Source organism: Selaginella moellendorffii, unplaced genomic scaffold (assembly GCF_000143415.4).
Source record: "Selaginella moellendorffii unplaced genomic scaffold, v1.0 SELMOscaffold_2, whole genome shotgun sequence".
In the NCBI taxonomy this organism is placed as follows: domain Eukaryota; kingdom Viridiplantae; phylum Streptophyta; class Lycopodiopsida; order Selaginellales; family Selaginellaceae; genus Selaginella; species Selaginella moellendorffii.
In genome coordinates this window covers 1971262-1982551 of record NW_003314263.1, presented here as the reverse complement: position 1 = coordinate 1982551, position 11290 = coordinate 1971262, and the positions used below count along the sequence as shown (strand labels likewise).

At 44.2% G+C, this 11290-nt stretch overlaps 1 long non-coding RNA gene and 1 pseudogene across 1 annotated transcript; one reads left to right on the top strand and one right to left on the bottom strand.

Moving 5' to 3' along the window:
• Positions 1–3116: 3116 nt before the first annotated feature.
• Positions 3117–5075, bottom strand: LOC9660970 (annotated as a pseudogene).
• A 3377-nt stretch (positions 5076–8452) lies between these two features.
• On the top strand, positions 8453–8820 carry LOC112342013. The gene is made up of 2 exons (XR_002990793.1): positions 8453–8563; positions 8652–8820. It is a non-coding gene; the product is annotated as an uncharacterized LOC112342013 (long non-coding RNA).
• Positions 8821–11290: the final 2470 nt, after the last annotated feature.

Below are 11290 nucleotides of genomic sequence, written 5' to 3'. Positions count from 1 at the left end.
CCAGGGATATAGAGATTGTTTTGGAGAGGATTGTCTATCCAGTCAGCTCTTGATCAAGGTTATGATTTTTATGACCAGGCTTTTCAGTTTGCCCAAACTTTTGATTTATGTCCAGGCTATGGCTGATGTTTGTGAGATTGGAAATACGGTACCGGTAGAATTGAAGAGCTCTGAGGAAGAAATTCGAGAGTCGAGGCTGAATTACACAGAGGACAAAGAGCTCAAGTAGCTAATACATGGAAATGTCTACATGGTCCATTATCCCGGTGAAGGTACTTTGAAATTTGCTCAGTGGTTAGTTTCTTCATAAGTTGTGATACAGATAGCAAAGATTGTAGAACCGGCAGAAGGGTTGTTCTTTCCGGTGATTTTAATCCATTGCATGAAGGTCATCTTACACTGATGAGCACAACATGCATGTAAGTTTCTTGAAAAAAAATGTTTTTGTTGATCTAATGCAAGCTATAGCTTGCAGCAGTCCAAGAAGCTCTAGACGTGGTGGACGATGCCTTTCAAGCCTAGCTTCATGACATGGATGACGTTGCTAGCCTGCTGCAAGAAGTGGGACAATATAGTGATTGGGAAGCTCGCATTCCAGAGAGTCTTGCAAGAGACTTTGAGGTTGTAATAATACAATGGATCCCATAAACAACTATGCAGCAAGCTTATAGACAATACATTGTACAAACAAAAAATGAAAGCACACGGGAATAGGAAATAAAAGTGCACAATACTCTAATCAGCCTTGAATGCAATAACTTTTGGTGAGCTTTGATTGGCAACAGTCAAGAATAAGAAGTGGCTTGTTGGTGGCTTCTTTGTCTCCAAAAGTTTGATTGCCCCAGAAGTGAACATTTTTAGAAACTGGCCAGGAGTGAGACCATATGCTTGGTCTATATAAGTGTCCTCCATACAAACGTCTTGGGGGTGGCCAGTATCTAGATAGAATTTGCCATGGACCCACAAAGTTTGAAAAAATGTTCATTCATTCTTGCAATGGTGACACCAACCAATATCTCGCGTTTGTTTCTCGACCCTAAACTTTTTGCAAACATGGCAGCCGCAACAAACAGAAATTACTCAAGGGTTTTCAGGGATGAAATGGCCATGCATCTATTGACAAAACATGTATTTTGAACGGCTGGTATACATCAAGAGAGACATACCCCAAAGAAGTTCTTTCTGTATATGAATGAGACAAAGTGCAATTGCTTCTGTATATGGTCCCAAGGCGTATCATTAGGAATTTTCAAGATAATAGTCGAGGGTGCAATCCTGAACACATTTTTATCTTTAGTTCCTTGGAGATTGTGGAAAATATGACTTGGCATGTCCCCAGCAAACCATGATGATTTGAGCTCATGATAGACATGGTCCATATCACCCAGCACATGCACCTATGTTTGAAGTCCAACAGAAAATCTAGTAAGAATATAGGTGTTTTCAGCTTCAGAATCATCAGCAATGAATATGATGTTTGTAGTGTTAGGCATTTGATCTACACCAGTGATTGTTAGGCACCAGGTCAGGATAATAGGATAAGGAAAGGGCCCTACAATCAAGTGATCACCCTTTTAGCCAGTTGGCTTAGGGTGTAAGGGATAGGATCCTAACATTGGACAATGGGATCTATATCTTTCGTTGGTGCAATTTGCTTACAACAATAGCCAACACAGTGGAACCAAGCTAAGTCCTTACTTTGCGATGTTTGGAAGGCATCCTCGAACAGCGGTGGAGTTGGGATTGCATTTGAGTAAGGACGTTCAAGAAAAGCTTGATTCCGAGGCAACTGATCTGGCCACAGAACTTGATGAGATTCTGGTGGTGTGCAAATGGAATTTGCAAGCAGCTCAGGATAGAGCGGAGAAGTTTGCTAATGAGCATCGCCAATTCCGGGAATATAAGGTGGGTGATCTCGTCTTTGTGCGAGTGATCTTTCCGTCAAGTGAGCGGCGGAACACCTTGGTGCCTTTACGGATAGGGAAGAGTGATAAACTCTCCCATCGATATGCTAGTCCATATGAAGTGCTGGAGCGCATTGGTAAAGCGGCTTATCGGGTGCGGCTGCCAGCTGGGGTGAAAATTCATCCGGTATTTTATGTCAGCCAGTTGAAAGGTGTACTATCTCGGAGTGACGGGCCCAATGCCTCCTTGATGTATACGGCTGTGGAAGATGGACCAGGAGCTTGAGTAGGATTCCCCAGAAAGGGTGATCACCGGTACAACTCGTCCTTGGGACAAGGACTTTGTTGGGGGGGAAGAATTGTTAGGCGCCAGCTTTGACTATGTGGTCAACGTCGGTCAAAGGGAGGCTCAAGGGTATATTAAGGCATGTTAGGGTAAGGGACTTAACCTACCCTAGGGCTCACAGTGGAGCGGCGGCGCAGTGGAGCTTTTGAGGTAGCTCGGGGGTGGTTGGGTGGTGAGGAACCTCAAGAGGTGGCGTAGCATAGTCTAGGGCAACGAGATCTTTGTCTTTTTGCGCCGGATCATAACAGTGATTGCCGCAGCAACCATTGAAGAAGTTTAAGCAAAAGCACCCACTACAAACTAACTTAGTGGAACAATGTTTGATAGTCTGACAAAATCAAGCACTAGAGGAGCCTTCTCTAGCCATGCTCGAACATGTGTGGCCATAGAAATATCTACTGAGAGACAATGGAGCCCCAAATGATATTTCAGATTCTTAGCTCTAACTTTATAGTGTTGAATACACAACCAGTTAGATGGTTTGAAAAGGTGGCTGTATTTATCAGCAGCATTGGCTGCCATTGAAGCTGTCGCAAGGTGCATGCCATAACTGTCAGTGCTGGGGATATTAAGGAACCTTGATGTTGATGCTATACTTGTTGAGTGGATGGAAATCATAACTGCCGTACCAAGATAATACATATATAAAAATCAGCTCACCACCTGAATGGAGCTGTAGATCCACAATATGAACACATGCATATTGTGTTTCCTCAGAAGAAGCAATCAGATTCCATACGCCAGGGTCTAAAATGCTATATAATTTGCACTTAGCTAAAAAATCCCATTACAAACCCATAACTAAAAAAGAAATTCTAAAATTGAGTAGTACCTCCTATAATCCCACGAGGCACTTGGCTAGAAGTCTATGTTTGAGCACTTGGATCTGGCCATAGAGAAGGTTTATGAAGCAAAAAAGCCAAGTGCCAGTACCTGCTAAAATAGCAAAGGGTCTTTGGAAATGTAATGGCTGTAATGGCTATTTGAAGTCTTCTTGTACACCTATTCATCAAGTTGTAAAGCACTATATTGGAATAGACTAAGCACTTGAAGCACTAAGCTGTGTAAGGTGCTCAGATCTTGGAAAGAAAAGTGATTAGATTATGGTTTATCAAGATAAATACAAACCTGGTTCACTACTCTCTCCACCCATCTCTACATCACCTAGAACTTGTTGCTGCTGTGAAGAAACACCTGGCGATGGCTGGTAATTGTAATCTACATGGTCTTGAGACCCCACATTAGAATCGCTAGTTGCCGCTGCCATCGGAGAGAACAATCCTGAATGACGCAATTGAAAACTTTGGGTTAATCACAACTGTTGGCCCAAAGGCCTGCTTAATTTGTGCCATGTCATTGGGCACATGCAAAACTTGCAATAACTATTTCACTCGATGAAGGCATCCAAAGTGTATTCTAGCTTCTTATCTTTAGTGGGAGCATCCAAAGTGTATTCCAGCTTCTTATCTTCAGTGGGAGCATCAGCAAATGATGACGATGAGAGGCAGATGATCGTCATGGATGGCTGGCTGGAGTTTGAGGCCACGGCTCGAATCACTGTGCACATCAAGGAGAGTGGACGCACTGCTGCTGGAAAAGACCGATGGCTTCTAGCGTGGTAAGAAAAAGTTCCATGTAATTGATTCGGGTAAGGCTTGATACTAAACTGCACTCCCAGGAATTCTTTGATGGTCGGGAAGAGAGCTTCCCGACCCTGACTTTGGAAACATCTTTTGGGCACAGAGCACAGAGGATGAACAGCAACCCCTGTATGGCAAACAGGAAAGTTTGTGAGATCAACTTCTTTCCTTTCCAGCTTCACAGATAGATACCTGGTGAGTTGAATCTACAACTCCTCCCAGCTTTATCTCTTGTAGCAAGGACATGGCTGCTTGCATCCCCAGGTCCTCTAGAAGCTGGAGCTCATATGCTCCTGAATACGTAGCCACGCACTCGGAGCTTAAAATGCAACCGGTGGTCGTTTCTGCCACCAGTGAGATCCCATAGCCCAGAGATCTGTGCCATGACAAAGGAAGCAAGATGAAAAAATTTTACCTTGCAGCACAAAATCATGGAACTTACTTCCCGGACTCTGAACCAGTGTAGTGATTGGTAAAGATGTACGCGTCAGAGAGCAAGTGATTTAGCACGCCACGAGCGGCATCAACCATTCGATTGGCCATATGAGGTGAGATGCGTGTGGAGTAACTCACTCCTCGGATACATTTCACCATGCCCTCGTCCACCCATGTAGCAGCCTGGCGAAGGATTCTTAGCAAGGAGAGAAAGAAAAGAAGAGGAGTTTGGAGAAATTGACCGTGAGGCTCTTGGGGACAATGGGAACTTTGAGGACAACCTCACTACCACCCAAGGGAGGAGCTCCGCGGGCAACAACCTAGTTCTAGGCATTAAACACTAAAGTGCTTAAGCATTGGCAGTGTTCCTGTGCCAAAGGTGTCGACGCAGGGATCCCTGCTGTCATTCGTAATGCCTGGCACAGGCCACAAAGAATTCTTCCAGGAGCATCCCCCTGTACATAAGAAAGGCCCTCTCCAAATGCCCATACTGGGCAAATCCTGCTACTATTGCTGTCCAGGCCACCACATCTTTCTTCTTCATCCCTTGGAACACACGAATCGTGCCTCGCAAGCTGCCACACGCGGCATACATGTCAATCAGCACAGTAGACACGATCAAGCTCGAATCCCAACCAACAGCAATCATTTGGGAGTGGATTTGCTTACCCACCAGAAGAAATTGCGATCCACAACATGCTCCCTCTGATACCAATGTTATGATCCGGCACAAGAAGACAGAGATCTAATCGCCTTAGACTATACTATGCCACCTCTTAAGGTTTCTCACCACCCAACCACCCCCGAGCTACCTCAAAAGCTCCACGCTCCATTGTGAGCCCTAAAGGGCCACGACCTACTTGATCCTACCTAAGTGACACCCTAGAGCAGTAATCTCTAGTCAACACTTTGCATGTGCCACGTGTCACTAGGCCTTCTTCTCCCGCCACACACAGCTTGGCCGCCTCCCATTGCAAACATTAGCGCGATTATTCGCTAACACGTGGTTAAAAAAATAACCCCTTTACAGTTACCCCCCATCAGACGGCTGCGATTGGCTGGATTCGGCAGCCTAGAAAGTTCAGCAACTCCTCCTTATTGTGATAGATATAGAACAATTTTTAAATTTATACAAATTAATTTGCTTTGGAATTCTCGTCCACCCTCACTGGGCTGGACTCAATTCACTAAGACTGTGTTCTAGCCTCTGGAGAGAACCTGGTCATGGAGCTTCTTGGCTTCTCTCCTTGCATGACTGAATGCTATCTCTTCTGCAAGATGCTAGAGACCATCTACAAAACTGAAATATGCTTGAAACAATATTAAATCGAAACATAAAAACAAAGAATCATACAAGCTTTGAAGCACAGACATTCCAACTCTTCAGGGATACTTCTTGTCAATCCATTCTTAGCGAGCTCTAAATCTGTGTGCAGTGAGCAATTCCTGCTCAGTAGTATTGAGCTGTGCAGCAGATTGACATGGAGATGAAGCCCCCGGAGGCAATGAAGGTGTGTACATCATATCATACAAGAAGGTGTACTCTCCCCACAATATACTCAAGCAGCAACAAAAGGGTTCATTGACGTATGTTTGTTTCTCATACAAACCCTGGATACACCACGTTCTCATTCCTAATCTCTTAACCGCCAGGTCTCTTGTATGGTGAAAGTAGTGGCTTACTTGGGCCACACACCTAGTTAAGGAGATGATATCCATGTCCAGACTTGGAAGTGTGGTTTACAGACAAGAAACATGAACATTCGCTCCTCAAATTATCGCACCCTGAGGCTTAGGATGACGACCTCATTCCCACCGCTTATAAATATGGTGCAAGTATTGCCTTGAATGAGATTTGCTCCACTGTTTATTAAGCAAAGGAGCAAAGGTCTCCAAGCAAGATGGATCTGGAACACCACATGGATCCTAAGAAGGTCCTGGCGACTCTGGAGCAGCTAGTGTCATCTACCAACAAATCCCTCGAGGAGGCATTTGCAACAGATCCCAAGCTCAGGGTTGCAAAGGTGGCAAGCATTAGTGCTGCCTTCTTTTACAGGTTTGAGAGCGTCCACCCGTTCAGGGATGGGAATGGACGTGTAGGCAGGCTTTTTGGTGGCCTACTTGCTTGCCTGGGGCACCAACAATCTCTATGCGCCCCTTGGGGGCGATGAGGTTTGCAATGGCCAGGATCCTCCAGGACAAGAGCATGTACCTTAAGTGCTTCCAAGTGATGAAACAAGGGATGGCAAGCATCCAGTGGCGCTCTTGGTCCAAGTTATTCACATTGGCTAGACAAAGTTCCTCGAGTGTTTGTAAAATGTAATGCATTAAATACACCTGTACTAATTGCTCTCGCAGGAAACCCCATGTACTTGGCACACGCCTTAACCAGTCGGCCAAGCGACATTAATGGGGAAACATATGTACTTAGTACTGTTTTGTTTGTGAATTAATGAATAAAAACAATTCTCTATTTCATTTGACTGAATCATTCAGTAAATAAGAATTGAAACTAAAACTTCCTTGACCCTGAATGTTTCTCTAACGTTAGTAACTCATGTGGCAACCTTGGACACGTTATGGAAATCAAACTTCTGTGGATCAGAATAAGAATGCCTTTTGCCCCTTCCAACTTTACTTTCTTTGTGGTGGATAATGTTTTCTTTTTGGGTGAGCGAGCACTGATTTTCACGAGTTTTTTCAGATTCAGGAATCTCACCCGTGGGATTAGTGCGGGCCGGTGCACGAGACTAAATTTGTGGAGCTTATTAAGTGCGTGCTGGTGGCTACGACTTTGAGACGATCGTTAAGCTCTTGCTCCTTCGGGCTCCAAGGCGGATCTGCTTCCTCTACAAGGTACAGCCATTTCTTAACTTTTGCTTGTTTATTCTCCCTGGTCGGTATCGTTTTCTGAAGTGCACAGGATGTTCATGGTGACTAATGCCAAGACTTATTTAAAGAGGTGGACGCTTGAAAAACCGCGTTCTGAATTAAGTTAAAACTGGTGTTTTCACTCGCAGGTTCTTGCTGCTGGAATAACGTCCATTAATCATTACTCCGATCCCGGAGACCAACACAACACACCTCTCCCTTTCTTCACTTCAACCAAACAACAAACCCCCAGAAAGGGGTGGAGGTGGCGGAGTGGAAGTATACGCGAGTGTCCAGTCTACTTCAGCCAGAAGCCGCTAGAGGTCACTATTCCCCACTAAGTTCTCTTTTCCTCTCTCTCTGAGCAGCCTTCGTTTCCCCTGTCCTCCTCTTAATGCTCTGACTGTATGTACAAGGTAAGATATTGTGTGTATGCTACTGTTCAATGATACTCGTTACTTAGCTCTTGTCGGGATTGGCATGAGGTTCTCTTGTGCTGCAACGAACATAATGGAAGTTTTAGATTATACGTGGCAAATATTCGTTTGGTGGAGGAGAGGATGGGAATGAGCGGAGCTGAGCTCAACAATGTGTAGCTGCTGGCTGGCCTCTGCTAATCATTGTCATTGTTGGTGGTGATCCATATTCTCAATCGGCTATGCTGGAAGCGAGTACAAGGTACTTGAATTCTAGCGAGTTTCTATTTTGGAGTTTGGCAAGGAGCCACATAGCTACAAACCTTGTTGTTCTCGGCAGAGTTTTTCCTTATTTCCTTTTGAATACAGACGAGCGAGCTATAGGCTATGGAGTTTATAATCCAGGCCAGCGTTAGTTATCAGGTACTTAAAACGTTTTTCCCGTCTCTTTCCTCTCTTCACTCTGTTCATTGATGTTGTTGCTAGGATCGATTCGTCTTCACCATGTATTCTAGTGGATTCTATTGGGAGGAGCATTATGCAAGTCGCGGCAAAGCTTGTGCTCGACAGTATTTGTTTGGCATTTGGTGGGATCCTTTTGACGGCGTTATATCCGACCATTGACTAATCTCTACATCGCAGGCTTGTCAGAATCTGGATCTTTACGATGGATTGTCACGGAACAGTGAACGCAAACTCGTTGTTGATCCATTCTCCAGCAAAATAGAATTGAGTTGTCAACGCGAGCACCAGGTAAGTGGCTTCACGTTTTGGAAGCTATGCACTTTATCCGTCGACTACTGCTGATGTCTGATTGATTCCATTGTCGTAGAATACTTGCGTCGTTTCTTGATCACTGCTGAGCGAATCACGAGCATTTCCACAGAATCTTTAGTACCAATCTACGGCGATTTTAGTCACAATCAGCTGTGCGATGGTTCGATCATAGAGGTACGTTTGGGCTATTTTCTCCCGAAACATGGAATTTTGCTGAATGCTTTATTTTCTCCTTTTGTTCTTTACCCTTGGCATTTTGGAGGACGTCCACTTAACTGGCAAGGCAGTCCACTTGCGAACAGGGTTCCGTGGCATGACTTTCCGGTTTAGATTTCGAGGTGCCATATCTTTGTTACTAAAAACTTCCAGGTACTGTATGATCTGCGAAAGAGATTGTAAAACTCGGTCATATTCGCCAGGAATTTATAAAAGAGTATGCTCAAGCCAATCAAGATGCATGACTTTGCAAGGTTTAGATTTCACCATATCTTGAGGTTCCTTCTGTCAGACAATGTTACGAACAACTTCTTCCTGGAAATGTTACTAGGCACTGTTTCTCTAAAATCTGCGAGAGAGATTGTAAAACTCGGTTTTTTCGCAAGGAATTGCCAAACACTTCATTCAAAGATTAGTATTTAAGTCTCAAGCCAACGGAGTATAATCTTGGTTCATTTCTTCGTCCGGCTTGCACGAGAAATAAAACACTACGTGTACGTTCGACCACCACAAAGAGCCTATAGACACCACGAGGATCCAGAGCACTATCCACCACCATTCCTTTCTGCCCGTAAAGCTAGTCAAAGCGTTCACGTTCAACTGCATCGACCACAGCGCCAAGCCCGTGAGCAGATTTCGGTGGAGAAGCCTTGCTGCTTCTCGAAGTGCTCGCACCCCAGCGAATCCATCCAGCACCGCAACAGTAGCAGCAAGTGAAGCCACCATGTAGAAGTATTCAGCGAATGCCACCAGTGAAAACATTGATATCAAGATCAGCACTTCGTCAAGATAAGTCGCTATGAGAAAAGTGATGGCAAACTCAAGCGCTTGGATCAGGAACGAGCACAGGGCAACGCTGAGCAACGGTAACCACACCCTCGGCCTGAAGTGAAGAACCTCCCACCTGGAAGTCTCCTCGCCGCGGTAGAGACAAGCAGTGGTGGAAACCAGCGAGGCCGTGGACACCGTCCACAAGGCTGCCGAGATTGCCAGGCAAGAGAGCAGCGAGATTGCTTGTTTTGCTGTGAAGTCGGAGACCCATTGCAGGAACGATTCCACAGCCTCACGAAGGGCCCCGAGAAGCTGATCAGACGAGCAAGAGGCTTCGGAAGGCTCAAAACAGTGGGTGCAAGAAAGACTTGGAATCCCACTGCTGGGGAAGAGCTTACTCTCTTTTTTATGAATAGTTCCTACGGCTTTAAGGATTGCATGTTCCAAATGTATAAAATAGTAGGGGTAATGGGTGGTGGGTTAACTTAAAGTATAATTTAGCTCTTGTTTGTGTGTTTGCTTTTGTTTTGCATCTAGCTTAGGTTTAAGCCCAAGTTCTATACCATGTTAATTGGTGGGTTACTGGTATACTGAAATAACACTAGACTTTATTTAATTCCGTTTTGCATGTTGGTTTTGGTATTAGGATGCTAGATGCTTTAAGACTATTCTAAGTCATTTCATGCTTTAGTACTTTTGCTTCTTAGTTGCATGCTTAGGAGTTTAACCTAGTTCCTTTGTTCAATGGCCTAAAGCTTTAAAACTCTACAGTCTTTTGGACATATGGCATGTGGCATGTGGCATATAACACATAGAGGGTTTAAGTTCCGTTTCATGGTTATCCTATAGTAAATCACCATAGAATAAAGGGTAAAAACCATGTGTGCTATAGTATACTAATATTAGTATAGTGGGATTTTGGTAGTTGTCAAATTGGTTTCAATTTGGACCACTCGCTCTTGTATATAAACTAGGGTTTTTAGGCTAATTAATATGCACATTTTTTATATTCCTTTTCATATTCCATGCACTCATATTGGTGGAGGTGAGGGGCACATGTGATTGTCCCTGAGGAGTGTTTGGATTTGGGATTTTAGTTTAAATCTAATTTTTACATCATCTAGATCTGGTTTTTTCCATTTCCTTTCTTTTGTTATTTCCTTTCAGGATTTTAGTTTAGATCTTTTGTATTGTCTAAATCTCCCTTTCCTTCTAGCTTTTTTTCATTTCATTTCTTTTGCTCTTTCCATTTCATTCATCTTCATGGTAGAGTAATAGTTTCCTCCTCCTTTGACTCTGGAGTAGTAGTTGGTGCAATTGTTTGATGCTATGTGATTACAATTCAACAACTAAACTCAGTTGATGATGGCATTCATAGCACATGGTATAGCTCTTCCTACTCTTAGTGCCAATCCTTGCATTTGGCTGGAGTTCTTTTGTGGGAATCCTAGAGATAATATATACCATTGGTTTGATCACTTCACGGTGATTGCCACATATCATTGTTAGGATGATGCTCGACATTTGCATGAGTTTCCTATGTGTCTCTAAAGGATGGTGCTGTAGTGGTACAATGGTTTGAGCACAGCCACTCGTGGGGATTAGCACACGTGATTTTGACCTTTTACCCTATAGTGATTTACCATAGGATAACCATGAAGCGGAACTTAAACCCTCTTTGTGCCACCTGACATATGCCATGTGTCATATGCCACGTGTCCAAAGGATAGTGGCATGGAACCCAAGTTTCAGGGCCTTGGGCCACTGAACAAAGGAACGGTGTCAAACTCCCAAGCATGGAGCCAAGGAGTGACGGAACCGAACCATGGAGCAACTCCCGAGTGTACAGCCCAAGGAGCAAAGGGACAGGGGCATAGAGTGACTTGGAATAATCTTAGAGCAACCAGCATTCCA